This window comes from Macaca mulatta, chromosome 4 (assembly GCF_049350105.2).
Source record: "Macaca mulatta isolate MMU2019108-1 chromosome 4, T2T-MMU8v2.0, whole genome shotgun sequence".
NCBI classification, from domain to species: Eukaryota; Metazoa; Chordata; class Mammalia; order Primates; family Cercopithecidae; genus Macaca; species Macaca mulatta.
This window is the reverse complement of record NC_133409.1, coordinates 124,323,706-124,335,519: the sequence shown is the minus strand read 5'-3', so window position 1 is coordinate 124,335,519 and position 11,814 is coordinate 124,323,706.

Genomic DNA, 11,814 nt, shown 5'->3' with positions numbered 1-11,814 from the left:
CATTATTTTAACAATATACAAGTACAAAAGCTAAGAAATTATCTAGTGTGAGGCTCATCTCCCCCCTCTCTATGATTTTTTTTTTCTCAGAATTTATGGGTAACCTAGATACTGAAGTGGAGATATACAAAGAACATCCATTTGAGGCAGAGGAAATTATTTTCTTTGCCTTTTGTTTTGTTTTCTGCATAAAAGGAATTGCAGATATTTCCAGATGAAAGGATTTATTTATCCAGAAATATTTTTGAACTTATGCTATTTTTGGGGGGGCCCAAATCATTTAGAAGATTTTTGTATGGGGGAGAAAACAATAGTCACATTGTGACAGGATGGTAGAGTCATTGTCAGTAGCATTTAGTTAAAGGACAGTACGATGGACAAGGCATAGGCCTTAAAGTAGAAATAAAGTGCTTGCTTTGGTACATAGTTATTGCTGGCTTAATTGGGTATTTCATCATATACTGTGATGAACTTTTGGTTATTTATCATGTTTATGTGTCTTTTACCTATTTGAATCTTTATACAAATGAAAGGCTCTCTTTGAGTGTTTTCTTTTTTTTAAAGGGGAAATCATGTTGGACTTGAGCACTATAATCGATTGGTTAGCTCATAAATATATGAAAATAAAGATACTGTAAATAATGTTTTTACCTTCTGTTTTTGAGCTCTCTTTTTCTTTCCTTTGCAACCCTTCAGAGCTGAAGCATCCCATTGTAATTGCTTTTACTTTCCCATTTCTCAGTCATTCTGCTCTATCTTTCCTGTAAGTGATTATATTAGCTCAACAGTATTTAACTACAGTTTCACAGTCAATTATTAATGAATGTTTCATTTTATCTGTAGTATTACTTTGCCAACAAAACTGCGTGAAGTTAATTACTTGGCAGTTTTTTAAAGTATAAAATGGAAAGAAATGGCTTTTGCTGTTAAATTGTCATTCAGACCCACTTTTGTCATTACAGGATAACAACAGATCCCTTTGATAACTGAGCCAAGCAGGTCAGCCACTCTCTGTTGTTCAAATGGTTGATAAAATATGCACAAAACTGAAATCTGGTGGGGTCTGGAACCTGTGGCTTTGCAATTTGGAAGGCATTTGATTATGTCCTTTGTAGATTGTTCACGTTCTTTGAACCTGTTTGAAAAAAAATGTTTATATTTCAACCTGCTGAGTTCCTAACATTTAAAAGAGAATAAGTGACTTCCATAAATCAAGGCACCCCAGGCAGGAAAGGTTTGCCTCACAAACAATGGCTGAGAGAGACACCTGGCCTCGGGCACATCAAGAGGCTATATTGTTAGGCCTGGGCATTGTGGAGATGGGATGTTCAGGAAAAGGCAATTCCTAAAAGGATACTGTACTAAAAGACTTAAGACTCTTATCTGTCTTGACTCATTTCAAACATCCTTCTTCACAAAAACACTAAGGCAATACCTTTAAGATTTTTAATTAGAAGTTGTTTGTGTGCTGTGAGGGAAAGCACAAGCATAATCTCCACCTTAGGGTGACCAGATACAGCAAATAAAAGTACACAGCACCCAGTAAAATGTGAATTTCAGAAAGTATGAACCACGTGTCCTGTATTTTATCTGGAAGCCTTACATTTGAGTTCTATTTCTTTTCATCCTACGTAAAAGTTGCATGTATTTTACTGTCACATATACTGAGTAAACGGAGAATTCATGAATGCAACATAAATGAAATATGATTAGATTATTTTGTCAACACTTTAATTTGAGGCAGTTTTGAGAGTTTTTCTAAACATCTCAGTGCTGGTTTTCAAGGGTACCTAATGGATTCTTATCTAGTGAACTAAGAAAACTCATTGATGTATGCTCAAGATGGCCTTAATGATCCGCTCAGTTTGTCTAGACTTTAGATACATTTCTTAACTATAAGCCCTTGACCTCCCTTTTCTTTCTCTCTCTTTCTCTTCTTCCTTCCTTCCTCTCTCTCTCTCTCCTTTTTTTTTTTTTAATTGTACTTTAACTTCTGGGATACATGTGCAGAACATGTAGGTTTGTTGCATAGGTATATATGTGCCATTGTGGTTTGCTGCACCCATCAACCCATCATCTAGGTTTTAAGCCCTGCGTCCATTAGGTATTTGTCCTAATGCTCTTCCTCCCCTTGCCTCTCAGCCCCCAGTGTGTGATATTCACCTTCCTGTGTCCATGTGTTCTCATTGTTCATCTCCCACTTATGAGTGAGAACATGTGGTGTTTGGTTTTCTGTTCATAGTGTTAGTATACTGAGAATGATGGCTTCCAGCTTTATCCATATCCCTGCAAAGGATATGAACTCATTCTTTTTGATGGCTGTATATTATTCCATGGTGTATATGTGCCACATTTTCTTTATCCAGTCCATCATTGATGGGCATTCAGGTTGGTTCCAAGTCTTTGCCATTGTGGATAGTGCTGCAATAAACATATGTGTGCATGTGTCTTTATAGTAGAATGATTTATAATCCTTTGGGTATATACTCAGTAATGGGATTGCTAGGTCAAATGGTATTTCTGGTCCTTGATCCTTGAGGAATTGCCACACTGTCTTCCACTATGGTTGAACTAATTTACACTCCCACCAACAGTGTAAAAGCGTTCCTATTTCTCCACAACTTCTCTAGCATCTGTTGTTTCCTGACTTTTTAATGATCACCATTCTAACTGCTGTGAGATGGTATCTCATTGTGGTTTTGATTTGCATTTCTCTAATGACCAGTGATGATGAGCTTTTTTTATATGTTTCTTGGACACATACCTGTCTTTTTTTTGAGAAGTCTGTTCATATCCTTCACCCACTTTTTTGATGGGATTGTTTGTTTGTTTTTTTCTTGTATATTTGTTTAAGTTCTTTGTAGATTCTGGATATTAGACCTTTGTTGGATGGATAGATTGCAAAAATTTTCTCCCATTCTCTTGGTTGCCTCTTCACTCTGATGATAGTTTCTTTTGCTCTGCAGAAGCTTTTTAGTATAATTAGGTCCAATTTGTCAATTTTGGCCTTTGTTGCAATTGCTTTTGGTGTTTTAGTCATGAAGTCTTTGCCCATGCCTATGTCCTGAATGGTATTGCCTAGGTTTTCTTCTAGGGTTTTTATGGTTTTAGATTTTACATTTAAGTCTTTAATCCATCTTGAGTTAATTTTTGTATAAGGTGTAAGGAAGGGATCTGGTTTCGGTTTTCTGCCTATGGCTAGCCAGTTTTACCAGCACAATTTATTAAATGGGGAATCCTTTCCCCAATTCTTGTTTTTGTCAGATTTGTTGAAGATCAGATGGTTGTGGATGTGTGGTGTTATTTCTGAGGCCTTTGTTCTGTTACATTGGTCTATATATCTGTTTTTGTTTCAGTAGCATGCTGTTTTGGTTACTGTAGCCTTGTAGTATACTTTGAAGTCTGGTAGTGGGATGCCTCCAGCTTTGGACTTTTTGCTTACAATTGTCTTGGCTCTACAGGCTCTTTTCTGGTTCCATATGAAATTTAAAGTAGTTTTTTCTAATTCTTTGAAGAAAGTCAATGGTAGCTTGATGGGAATAGCACTGAATCTATAAATTACTTTAGGCAGTATAGTCATGTCCATGATATTGATTCTTCCTGTCTGTGAGCATAGCATGTTTTTCCATTTGTTTGTGTCCTCTCTTATATCCTTGAGCAGTGGTTTATAGTTCTCCTTGAAGAGGTACTTCATGTCCCTTGTAAGCTATATTCCTGGGTATTTTATTCTCTTTGTAACAATTGTGAATGGGAGTTCACTCATGGTTTGGCTCTCTGTTTGTCTGTTATTGGTGTATAGGAATGCTTGTGATTTTTGCACATGGATTTTATATCCTGAGGTTTTGCTGAATTTGCTTATCAGCTTAAGGAGTTTGTGGGCTGAGGCAATGGGGTTTTCTAAATATAAAATCATGTCATCTCAAACAGAATCAATTTGACTTCCTCTCTTACTATTTGAATATGCTTTATTTCTTTCTCTTGCCTGATTGCCCTTGCCAGATTGCCCTTGCCAGAACTTCCAATACTGTGTTGAATATGAGTGTTGAGAGAGGGCATCCTTGTCTTGTGCCAGTTTTCAAAGGGAATGCTTCCAGCTTTTGCCCATTCAGTATGATATTGGCTGTGGGTTTGTCATAAATAGCTCTTAATATTTTGAGACATATTCCGTCAATACCTAGTTTATTGAGTGTTTTTATCATGAAGGGGTGTTAAATTTTGTCAAAGGCCTTTTTGGTATGTAGAGATAACTATCCTAAATATATATGCACCCAATACAGAAGTACCCAGATTCATAAAGCAAGTTCTTAGAGACCTACAAAGAGACTTAGACTTCCACACAGTAATACAGTGAGACTTTAACGCCCCACTGTCAATATTAGACAGATCGATGAGACAGAAAACAAGAATATTCAGGACTTGAACTCAGCTCTCGTCCAAGTGGACCTAATAGACATATACAGAACTCTCCACCCCAAATCAACAGAATATACATTCTTCTCGGCACCACATAGCACTTTTTCTAAAATCAGCCACATAATTGGAAGTAAAACACTCCTCATCAAATGCAAAAGAATGGAAATAATAACAAGCAGTCTCTCAGACCACAGTGCAATCAAATTAGAACTCAGGATTAAGAAACTCACTCAAAACCAAACAACTACATGGAAACTGAACAACCTGCTCCTAAATGACTACTGGGTAAATAACGAAATTAACGTAGAAGTAGCAAAGTTTTTTGAAACCAATGAGAACAAAGAGACAATGTACCAGTGGGACATAGCTAAAGCAGTGTTAGTAGGGAAATTTATAGCCCATATCAGAAATCTGGAAATCTGATAAATGCCCATATCAGAAAGCTGGAAAGATCTAAAATGGACAGCCTGACATCACAATTGAAAGAAGAAGAGAAGTAAGAGCAAACAAATTTAAAAGCTAGCAGAAGACAAAAAGTAACTAAGATCAGAGCTGAAGGAGATAGAGATACCAAAAACCCTTCAAAAAATCATTGAATCCAGGAGCTGGCTATTTGAACAGATTAACAAATAGATTGACCACTAGCCAGACTAATGAAGAAGAAAAGAGAGAAGAATCAAATAGACACAATAAAAAATGATAAAGTAGAGATTACCACTGATCCCACAATAATACCAACTACCATCAGAGAATACTATAAACACCTCTGTGCAAATAAACTAGAAAATCTAGATGAGCATTGATGTGAAAATCCTCAATAAAATACTGGCAAGCCAAATCCAGCAGCATATCACAAAGCTTATCCACTACAATCAAGTTGGCTTCATCCCTGGGACCTCCCTTTTCTTATAACATTTATTTTAAAATTACAACTGTATAAATTCTTCCTTTCTTCCTTTGAGATATAAATACTTTCCCAGCCTTTTGACATTTTTTACCACCCACTGATGTCTTTCTCAAGGACATGGGCCCATCCTTTTGACATGTAATAACGGAAGATAGTGTTACTATTTTCCAGTCTCTGTGAGTGGGTAGGAGCCTAACTCCAATAAGAGACAGCAAACACAGATGACCTAATCACTTTGACAATCACTCTGCTAAGAAGCTAGCTCACCCCAGTGCTTAAAAACTCTCCTACCTTTTATTTCAGCAGAAGTCTCCCTCTGCTACAATAGCCTGAATAAACTCATCTTACTATTTTTAACAAGTGTCCAGTGCATTTTTACTTCAACAAATAGGACAAATTCTAGGCCTTGGTACTTTACCAAGTCCCCTGGATGATTCTAATACTGACCCAAGTTTGAGAACCCCTTTAGCTTTTGCAGTATTTTACAAAACACCACAGTAATAAGTCTTGATATTTATTTGTGGTTATAAGACAAATTTGTAATGCCCGAGAAATAGTCCCTTACTTCAATGGCATTTTTTAAAACTTAAAAAAAAAAAAAACAACAACAAAAAAAACAAAGGCCCAGGTGTGGTGACTCACACCTGTAATCTCAGGCTGAGGTGGGAGGATTGCTTGAGGACAGGAGTTCAAGATCAGCCTGGGCAACACAGGGAGACCCCCATCTCTACCAAAAAAAAAAAAAAAATTAGCTGAAGGTGGTGATGTGCACTTGTATTCCCAGCAACTTGGGAGGCAGAGGTAGGAGGCTGGCTTGAGCCCAGGTGTTTGGGGTTATAGTAAGCCATAATTGTGCAATTGCATTCCAGCCTTGGGAATAGAATAAGACCCTGTCTCTTAAAAAATAATAACAAATATTAAATAAAATAGTATTGCTCACTTTGTCTTTTTCTTTAACTCAATCTAGTCATGATTCTAAACTTTAACCAACTGGACATTGTTGGTTCCTAAGGAATGTGGCCTAGGTCTGTCAGTAAGAGTGGCTTAGCATGGCACTAACTCTAAGTAGACAGAGAAATGGGATTCAGTGAAGAGGAGAGGTATGGAGTGTGTTAAAGCCCCTTGGGTGGTTCTGCTTTTCCAGTCAACCTCCTCACTAAGAAAACGTGCTTGTGACATTCTTGGGTTGTCCCTTGGTTTGTCTGGGTAAGTTGCTCAGCAAGGAGATAATGTCCTATTCATTTTTTGTTTTCTCACTTCCTAGCACAGTGCCTGGCAATAAGTAAAGGCTTAATAAATATTATTTTTTTCTTTTTCAACCTTCTCAGTGTGTGTCCTAACCCATCTTCTTCTTTTTTTTTTTGGCCTGGCGTGGTATTAAATTAATTTAACTTTGCATGTGAAATTTTTCTGTGGGACTTGAACATTCCAAATTAGAATGGGAAGGAAATGAGTAACTTTGTCTTTTATTTCTCTAGCAAAAGAATTACCAATTTTTATGGGCAAAAACTGGAAACATTCCCCTTGAACACAGGAACAAGACAAGGATGCCCTTTCTCACCAGTCCTATTCAACACAGTAGTGGAAATCCTGGCCAGAGCAATCAGGCAAGAGAAAGAAATAAAAGGCATCCAAATAGCAAGAGAGGAAGTCAAACTATCCCTGTTTACATATAGTAAGATTCTATATGTAGAAAACCCCACAGTCTCTGCCTAAAATCTCCTTAATCTGTTAAACAACTTCAGCAAAGTTTCAAGATACAAAGTCAATGTACACACATCAGTAGTACTCCTATATACCAGAAACAGCCAAGCTGAAAGCCAAATCAAGAATGCAATCCTTTTCACAGTAGCCACAAAAAGAATAAAATACCTAGGAATACAGCTAATCAGGGAGGTAAAAGAGAGACAGTGAGAATTACAAAACACTTGGAAGAAATCAGAGGTGGCACAAACAAATGGAAAACATTTCCATGCTCATAGACAGGAAGAATCAATACTGTTAAAATGGCCATACTGCCCAAAGCAATGAGCAGATTTAGTGCTATTCCTATCAAACTACCAATGACATTCCTCACAGAATTATAAAAAACTATTTTTAAATTCATATGGAACAAAAAAAGAGCTCAAATAGCCAAGGCAACTCTCAGCAAAAAAGAACAAAGCTGGAGGCATCATCTTACCTGACTGCAAACTATATACAAGGCTACAGTAACCCAAACAGCATGCTACTGTCACAAAACAGACACATAGACAAATGGAACAGAATAGATAGCCCATAAATAATGCTGCACACCTACAACCATGTGATCTTTGATGAAGTCAACAAAAACAAGCAATGGGGAAAGGACTGCCTATTCAATAAATAGTGCTGTGATAACTGACTCACCATATGCACAAGACTGAAACTGGACCTCTTCCTTACACCATACACAAAAATCAACTCAAGATGGATTAAAGACTTCAATCTAAAACCTCAAACTATGAAAACCATAGAAGATAACCTAGGAAATATCAATCTAGAAATAGGCCCTGACAAAGGTTTCATGACAGAGTCATCAAAAGCAATTGCAACAAAAATGAAGATTGACACATGGGACTTAATTAAACTGAAGAGCTGCTGCACAGCAAAAGAAACTATCAACATAGTAAACTAACAACCATAGAATGGGAGAAAATATTTGCAATCTATGCATCCAACAAAGGTCTAGTATCCAGAATCTATGATGAACATAAACAAATCTACAAGCAGAAAACAAACAACTCCATTAAAAAATGGGCAAAGAACATGAACAGGTACTTTTCAAAAGAAGATGTATATGTGGCCAACAAACATGAAAAAAATGCTCAACATCACTAATCATTAGAGAAATCCAAATGAAAACCACAATGAGTTACCATCTAACATTTCAGAATGGTTATTATTAAAAAGTCAAAAAATAACAGATGCTTATGAGGTTATGGAGAAAAGTGGAGATAAGAGAATGCTTATACGTTGCTGGTGGGAATGTAAGTTAGTTCAGCCATTGTGGACAGCTATTTGGCTTTCTCAAACAATTTCTCAAAGAATTTAAAGCAGAATTAGCACTTGACCCAGCAATCCCATTATTGGGTATATATCTAAAGGAATATAAATTGTTCTACCATAAAGACACATGCACATGTATATTCATCACAGCAGTATTCACAATAACAAAAACATGGAATTAACCTAAATGCTCATCAACAGTAGACTGGATAAAGAAAATGTGGTACATATATACGATGGAATACTACACAGCCATAGAAAGGAATGAGATAATATCCTTTGCAGCAACATGGATAGAGCTGGAGGCCATTATTCTAAATGAATACAGGACCAGAAAACCAAATACCACATGTTCTGACTTATAAATGGGAACTAAACTCTGAGTACCTATGGACACAAAAAAGTAATAACAGACACCAGGACCTACATAAGGTTGGAGGGAGAGAAGAGGGTAAGGATTGAAAAACTACCTATTGTTTACTATCTCTGTTACCTGGGTGGCAAAATAATCTGTACACCAAACCCTTTTGCCACGCAGGTTACCTGCACATGTACTCCTGAACCTAAAAGAAAAGGAGAAAAAAAGTTGGAGACAAAAAAAATTACCAATTCTAAATCACTTAATGCATTTAAAAATTATTTATAAAATCTAAGTATGTATTTTCAGTTCAGGAAACAAAGACAGAATACCTCAGTTGCTCCAGGTCAGATAGTCAGGTTGTGCTAAGTTAAGACTCGACCTCTGTCTCATTATTGTCCTAAGTTATTCATTCATTAAACAGTTTCTAAGAGCCTATTATACATCACGTACTATATTAGCCATTGGAGATACAAAAGCAAATACGTTAAATAATCAAAAGGATCGTAATCTAATTTAAAGAGAATTTATTCAAGTGCATGGCTTGAGGATAGCCCTCCTAGAAACACTAACTTTAGGGAATGGACTCAGCCTTCTGAAGTAGAGAAGTTTCATTTATACTTCCTTGTCATAGGGGGCTGTTTTGTACACTGCAGGATGTTTAGTAGCGTCCCTGTCTAAATGCTAGTAGCACCCACCGGATGCCAATAGCATTCTCCAAGTTTAACAAACAAAAATGTCCCCAAATATGACCAGATGTTCTCTGTGGGGTAAAATCACCCCAAGTTGAGAACCAGTATACTAGAAGAAATATTTAGATTTGCCTCACTGAGGTGAAATCATACAGAATCATTATATTTTAGGTTTTATTTAAAGATTCTCCATGTTAAGGACTATATATTTAAAATCACCAATAAATGAGCTTTGGATACAAGAATAAAAGCAAGCATACTAATAATTTTAAAGAATATTATCTGCTTATTGAACAATTCAGAAAGACACATCTATATTTACTTAGTCACTATGAAATTTATGGATGGATTGTGTGACAGCAATACAACCTTTCTTGGAAAATTGTCATTATCCTTTCATCTGGGTCTGTATATCACATCCTTACCTCCCACTCCTAGGCATCAGGCCTGTGGAGATTAAGACTTGATTAAAAAGCTCTGTGTGTGTATAAGTACATGATACTTACTAACAAATTCTTTTAAAAAATCTATATAACAAAGTCTGTGTTTAAAAATAACAACACAAATCTTTATAAATCATTCAAATAAAGTTGCATGCATTTCCAGCTGAACATAACAGAAACATCTTGACACAGCTTCTTTTTCTCTAGAGAAATTCCATTCCAGGTATGGAGCTTACTAGACTGAGTTATGAATCCTGTGAAGATTGTTACAGCTCTCCAGTAACTCATTTTCTGAATTTCCTTCCCCCTTTGGTAGAGGCACTTCTTCCTTTTAGGTATACAGCATACTTAGGCTTTCTTGTGGCATACATTCCCCTACACCCTACCCTATAAAAGTAGGTGAGTCTCTGATTTCTGTGATAGATGCTAGTTGCCTGCTTGACTTTGAATCAGCCTCAGTAAACCAAGCACGTGCACATTAATTTGAAATATCACAAGAAAGACTCCACACCTCTCTTCCCTACCTTGATTTCCTACATCATTGACCATATAAGGAGATGAAGGAGGGAAGGGTGAGGGGTTCACTGCAATTAAGTGTTGGTAGTTTCTTTTGAGCACTTCCTTTGGATTTATTGAGGTTGAGCCTATTAATCCAAACAAGGAGGAAAAAGTGACTAATTATCTTTAATTTTGGAATTGGATGTGAACTCTACTGTTGAAAAATACATTTAATAACACTTTCTCTTAACCTATGTGAATTTGAAAAGAAGTTACTTCTTGTGCTCTAAGAACTTGCTATAGTTTGGACATTTGTCTCCCCAAATCTCATGTTGAAACTTGATCCCCAGTGTTGGAGGTGAGACCTAATGGGAGGTGCTTGAGTGATTCTTGGGTGTAGATCTCTTATGAATGATTTAGTCCCATTCTTATGGTAATGAGTGAGTTCTTGCACTATTAGTTCCTATAAGAACTGGTTGTTTAAAACACCTAGCATCTCCCTGCCCTCCTCCCTTGCTGCTTCTCTCATCATTTGATTTCTTCACATGCCCTTTGTTTCCCACCTTGAGTGGAAGACACCTAAAGCCCTTACCAGGAGCAGATGCTAGTACCATACTTCTTTTACAGCCTGCAGAACCATAAGTCAAATAAACCTCTTTTCTTTATAAGTTACTCAGCCTCAGGTTATTCCTTTATAGTAACACAAATAGGCTAAGACAGAACTAGAACCTAAACTCTGTTTCCAAAATGTGTGTGCAAATTTGAATAAAATCAAGTTAAGTGTTAGAAAAAAATTCTTATTGTGTTTGCATGAATATGTACACAGATGCATGTGTATATCTACTATCTACACACACATGTATGTACACCTATATATAAGAAACAGTCAATATTTTTTGACAAATTTATATTTTAGGCATTTACATGGTGGTGGTTTCTCTACATGCATATATGAATAATTACACTGCAACTCACTTAAGTAATTTTATAATTTACCTTATAGCAAAATACCTCTTTCCATTTTAAATAAATTACTGTGGCCTTTTAAAAAAGAATATAAGGGAAATAATGACTTTTTTTTTGGTATTTTGTACCCGTACCACATCCAAAAGCTTTAGGATTCAAACACAAAGTAGCAAGCATTTACTTAGAAAGCAAATTCAAAGAAAAGAGGATTTATATGAGATCAACTCACCAGGCAGGGACTGAATCCCAAATTCAGAGAAAAAAAGGTTTATTAAAATATGTCAGCTCATCAATTTCTAGACTACGCTTTTGAAATAGCCAGTGGCCCTCCTTCAGGTGATTTCAGACAGTAGTTCATTTTCTTTCAGGTAATAGGATTGAATAAATAGAGAAGGAAGTATTTCTACCATTTAATCCCTGGATGCTGGCCTATATCAGCCTGTTATATAACTATGCTTCCATTTATAGTTTAAGTATTTTTTGTTACATTTACATTATAAGAATGATTTC